Genomic DNA, 6,544 nt, shown 5'->3' with positions numbered 1-6,544 from the left:
CTTTTCCTATTCACCTTAAGCTAATCTACAGTCATGGTGACTGTGACTCAGGACGAAATGAACATGACTTTTCCTATTCAACTGAAGCTAATCTACAGTCATGGTGACTGTGACTCAGGACGAAATGAATATGACTTTTCCTATTCAACTTAAAGCTAATCTACAGTCCTGGTGGTTGAGAATTTTACCATGTTAAAATTATTTTCGACACCCACTGTGACTCAGGACGATATGAACATGACTTCCTATTCAACTTAAGCTAATCTACAGTCATGGTGGTCGAGAATTTTACCATGTTAAAATTATTTTCGATGCTGACTAAGACTCAGGACGAAATGAACATGACTTTTCCTATTCAACTTAAGCTAATCTACAGTCCTGGTGACTGTGACTCAGGACGAAATGAATATGACATTTCCTATTCAACTTAAGCTAATCTACAGTCATGGTGACTGTGACTCAGGACGAAATGAACATGACTTTTACTATTCAACTAAAGCTAATCTACAGTCATGGTGGTCGAGAATTTTTCCATGTTAAAATTATTTTCGACGCTCACTGTGACTCACGACGAAATGAACATGACTTTTCCTATTCAATTTAAGCTAATCTACAGTCATGGTGGTCGAGAATTTTACCGTGTTAAAATTACTTTCGACGCTGACTGTGTCTCAGGACGAAATGAACATGACTTTTCCTATTCACCTTAAGCTAACCTATAGTCATGGTGACTGTGACTCAGGACGAAATGAAAACTTTTCCTATTCAACTTAAGCTAATATACAGTCATGGTGACTGTGACTCAGGACGAAATGAACATGACTTTTCCTATTCAACTTATACTAATCTACAGTCATGGTGGTCGAGAATTTTACCATGTTAAAATTATTTTCGACGCTCACTGTAACTCAGGACGAAATAAACATGACATTTCCTATTCAACTTAAGATAATCTACAGTCCTGTTGGTCGAGAATAAACTAATCTATAGTCATGGTGACTGTGACTCAGGACGAAATGAACATGACTTTTCCTATTCAACTTAAGATAATCTACAGTCCTGGTGGTCGAGAATTTTACCATGTTCAAATTATTTTCGACCCTGACTGTGACTCACGACGAAATGAACATGACTTTTCCTATTCACCTTAAGCTAATCTGCAGTCATGGTGACTGTGACTCAGGACGAAATGAACATGACTTTTCCTATTCAACTTAAGCTAATCTACAGTCATGGAACTCGAGAATTTTACCATCTTAAAAGTATTTTAGACGGTGACTGTGACTCAGGACGAAATGAACATGACTTTTCCTATTCAACTTAAGCTAATCTACAGTCATGGTAGTCGAGAATTTAACCATGTTAAAATTAATTTCGACACACACTCTGACATAGGACGAAATGAACACGACTTTTCCTATTCACCTTAAGCTAATCTACAGTCATGGTGACTGTGACTCAGAACGAAATGAACATGACTTTTCCTATGCAACTTAAGATAATCTAGTCATGGTACTCGATAATTTTACCATGTTAAAATTATTTTCGACGCTTACTGTGACTCAGGACGAAATGAACATGACTTTTCCTATTCAACTTAAGGTAATCTACAGTCATGGTACTCGAGAATTTTACCATGTTAAAATTATTTTCGACACTCACTGTGACTCAGGACGAAATGAACATGACTTTTCCTATTCAACTTAAGCTAATCTACAGTCATGGTGGTCGAGACTTTTAATAGGTTAAAATTATTTTCAACGCTCACTGTGACTCAGGACGAAATGAACATGACTTTTCCTATTCACCTTAAGCTAATCTACAGTCATGGTGACTGTGACTCAGGACGAAATGAACATGACTTTTCCTATTCAACTGAAGCTAATCTACAGTCATGGTGGTCGAGAATTTTACCATGTTAAAATTATTTTCGACGCTCACTGACTCAGGACGAAATGAACATGACTTTTCCTATTCAACTTAAGCTAATCTACAGTCATGGTGGTCGAGAATTTAACCATGTTAAAATTATTTTCTACGCTCACTTTGACTCAGCACGAATTGAACATGACTTTTCCAATTCAACTTAAGCTAATCTACAGTCATGGTGACTTTGACTCAGGACGAACTGAACATGACTTTTCCTATTCAACTTAAGCTAATCTACAGTCATGGTGGTCGAAAATTTTACCATGTTAAAATTATTTTCGACGCTCACAGTCACTCAAGACGAAATGAACAAGACTTTTCATATTAAATTTAATATAATCTACAATCATGCAAGTCGAGAATTTTACCATGTTAAAATTATTTTCGACGCTGACTGTGACTCACGACGAAAACAACATCACTTTTCCTAAAAAACTTAAGCTAATCTACAGTCATGGTGGTCGAGAACTTTACCATGTTAAAATTATTTTCGACGCCCACTGTGACTCAAGACGAAATAAACATGACTTTTCCTTTTCAACTTAAGCTAATCTACAGTCATGGTAATCGAGAATTTTACCATGTTAAAATTATTTTCGACGTTCACTGTGACTCAGGTCGAAATGAACATGAGTTTTCCTATTCAACTTAAGCTAATCTACAGTCATGGTGACTGTGACTCAGGACAAAATGAACATGGCTTTTCCTATTAAACTGAAGCTAATCTACAGTCATGGTGGTCGACAATTTTACCATGTTAAAATTATTTTCGACGCTCACTGTGACTCAGGACGAAATGAACATGACTTTTCCTATTCACCTTAAGCTAATCTACAGTCATGGTGACTGTGACTCAGGACGAAATGAACATGACTTTTCCTATTCAACTGAAGCTAATCTACAGTCATGGTGGTCGAGAATTTTACCATGTTAAAATTATTTTCGACGCTCACTGACTCAGGACGAAATGAACATGACTTTTCCTATTCAACTTAAGCTAATCTACAGTCCTGGTGGGCAAGAATTTTACCATGTTAAAATTATTTTCGATGCTGACGTTGACTCAGGACGAAATGAACATGACTTTTCCTATTCAACTTAAGCTAATCTACAGTCATGGTGACTGTGACTCAGGACGAAATGAACATGACTTTTCCTATTCAACTTAAGCTAATCTACAGTCCTGGTGGTCGAGAATTTTACCATGTTAAAATTATTTTCGACGCTCACTGTGACTCAGGACGAAATGAACATGACTTTTCCTATTCAACTTAAGCTAATCTACAGTCATGGAACTCGAGAATTTTACCATGTTAAAATTATTTTAGACGCTGACTGTGACTCAGGACGAAATGAACATGACTTTTCCTATTCAACTTAAGCTAATCTACAGTCCTGGTGGTCGAGAATTTTACCATGTTAAAATTATTTTCGACGGTGACTCAGGACGAAATGAATATGACTTTTCCTATTCAACTTAAGCTAATCTACAGTCATGGTACTCGAGAATTTTACCATGTTAAAATTATTTTTGACGCTCACTGTGACTCAGGACGAAATGAACATGACTTTTCGTATTCAACTGAAGCTAATCTACAGTCATGGTGGTCGAGAATTTTACCATGTTAAAATTATTTTCAACGCTGACTGTGACTCAGGACGAAATGAACATGACTTTTCCTATTCACCTTAAGCTAATCTACAGTCATGGTGACTGTGACTCAGGACGAAATGAACATGACTTTTCCTATTCAACTGAAGCTAATCTACAGTCATGGTGGTCGAGAATTTTACCATGTTAAAATTATTTTCGACACCCACTGTGACTCAGGACGAAATGAACATGACTTTTCCTATTCAACTTAAGCTAATCTACAGTCATGGTGGTCAAGAATTTTACCATGTTAAAATTGTCTCAACAGCTCACTGTGACTCAGGACAAAATGATGATGACTTTTCCTGTTCAACTTAAGCTATTCTGCAGTCATGGTGACTGCGACTCGGGACGAAATGATCAAGATTTTTCCTATTCAACTAAAGCTAATCTACAGTCATGGTGGTCGAGAATTTTACCATGTTAAAATTATTTTCGACGCTCTGTGACTCAGGACGAAATGAAGATGACTTTTCCTATTCAACTTAAGCTAATCTACAGTCATGGTTGTCGAGAATTTTACCATGTTAAAATTATTTTAGACGCTCACTGTGACTCAGGACGAAATGAACATCACTTTTCCTATTGAACTTAAGCTAATCTACAGTCACGGAACTCGAGAATTTTACCATGTTAAAATTATTTTAGAGGCTGACTGTGACTCAGGACGAAATGAACATGACTTTTCCTATTCAACTGAAGCTAATCTACAGTCATGGTACTCGTGAATTTTACCATGTTAAAATTATTTTCGACGCTCACTGTGACTCAGCACAAAATGAACATGACTTTTCCTATTCAACTTATACTAATCTACAGTCATGGTGACTGTGACTCAGGACGAAATTAACATGACTTTTCCTATTCAACTTAAGCTAATCTACAGTCATGGTGGTCGAGAATTTTAATAGGTTAAAACTATTTTCGACGCTGACTGTGACTCAGGACGAAATGAACATGACTTTTCCTATTCACCTTAAGCTAATCTACAGTCATGGTGACTGTGACTCAGGACGAAATGAACATGACTTTTCCTATTCAACTGAAGCTAATCTACAGTCATGGTGGTCGAGAATTTTACCATGTTAAAATTATTTTCGACGCTGACTGTGACTCAGGACGAAATGAACATGTCTTTTCCTATTCAACTTAAGCTAATCTACAGTCATGGTGACTGTGACTCAGGACGAAATGAACATGACTTTTCCTATTCAACTTAAGGTAATCTACAGTCATGGTGGTCAAGAATTTTACCATGTTAAAATTATTTTCGATGCTGACTGTGACTCAGGACGAAATGAACATGACTTTTCCTATTCAATTTAAGCTAATCTACTGTCATGGTGACTGTGACTCAGGACGAAATGAACATGTGTTTTGATATTCAACTTAAGCTAATCTACAGTCATGGTGACTGTGACTCAGGACGAAATGAACATGACTTTTCCTATTCAACTTAAGCTAATCTAGAGTCATGGTGGTCGAGAATTTTACCATGTTAAAATTATTTTCGACGCTCACTGTAACTCAGGACAAAATGAACATGACTTTTCCTATTCAGCTTAAGCTAATCTACAGTCCTGATGGTCGAGAATAAGCTAATCTATAGTCATGGTGACTGTGACTCAGGACGAAATGGACATGACTTTTCTTATTCAACTTAAGCTAATCTACAGTCCTGGTGGTCGACAATTTGACCATGTTAAAATTATTTTCGACGCTCACTCTGACTCAGGACGAAATGAACACGACTTTTCCTATTCACCTTAAGCTAATCTACAGTCATGGTGACTGTGACACAGAACGAAATGAACATCACTTTTCCTATGCAACTTAAGATAATCTAGTCATGGTACTCGATAATTTTACCATGTTAAAATTATTTTCGACGCTTACTGTGACACAGAACGAAATGAACATCACTTTTCCTATGCAACTTAAGATAATCTAGTCATGGTACTCGATAATTTTACCATGTTAAAATTATTTTCGACGCTTACTGTGACTCAGGACGAAATGAACATGACTTTTCCTATTCAACTTAAGGTAATCTACAGTCCTGGTGACTGTGACTCAGGACGAAATGAACATGACTTTTCCTATTGAACTGAAGCTAATATAGTCATTGTGGTCGAGAATTTTACCATGTTAAAATTATTTTCGACACTCACTGTGACTCAGGACGAAATGAACATGACTTTTCCTATTCAACTTAAGGTAATCTACAGTCCTGGTGGTCGAAAATTTGACCATGTTAAAATTATTTTCTACGCTGACTGTGACTCAGGACGAAATGAACATGACTTTTCCTATTCAACTTAAGGTAATCTACAGTCATGGTGACTGTGACTCAGGAAGAAATGAACATGACTTTTCCTACTCAACTAAAGCTAATCTACATTCCTGGTGGTCGAGAATTTTACCATGTTAAAATTAGTTTCGACGCTGACTGTGACTCAGGAAGAAATGAACCTGACTTTTCCTATTCAACTTAAGCTAATCTACAGTCATGGAAGTCGAGAATTTTACCATGTTAAAATTATTTTCGACGCTGACTGTGACTCACGACGAAATGAACATGACTTTTCCTATTCAACTTAAGCTAATCTGCTGTCATGGAACTCGAGAATTTTACTATGTTAAAATTATTTTCGAAGCTCACTGTGACTCAGGACGAAATGATCATGACTTTTCCTATTCAACTTAAGCTAATCTACAGTTCTGGTGGTCGAGAATTTTACCATGTTAAAATTATTTTGGACGCTCACTGTGACTCAGGACGAAATGAACATGACTTTTGCTATTCACCTTAATGTAATCTACAGTCATGGTGACTGTGACTCAGCTCAAAATGAACATGACTTTTCCCATTCAACTTAAGCTAATCTACAGTCCTGGTGGTCGAGAATTTTACCATGTTAAAATTATTTTCGACACTCACTGTGACTCAGGACGAAATGA

Source organism: Oratosquilla oratoria, chromosome 33 (assembly GCF_046742065.1).
Source record: "Oratosquilla oratoria isolate Oo_2021 chromosome 33, ASM4674206v1, whole genome shotgun sequence".
NCBI classification, from domain to species: domain Eukaryota; kingdom Metazoa; phylum Arthropoda; class Malacostraca; order Stomatopoda; family Squillidae; genus Oratosquilla; species Oratosquilla oratoria.
This window is presented reverse-complemented; position numbering follows the sequence as displayed.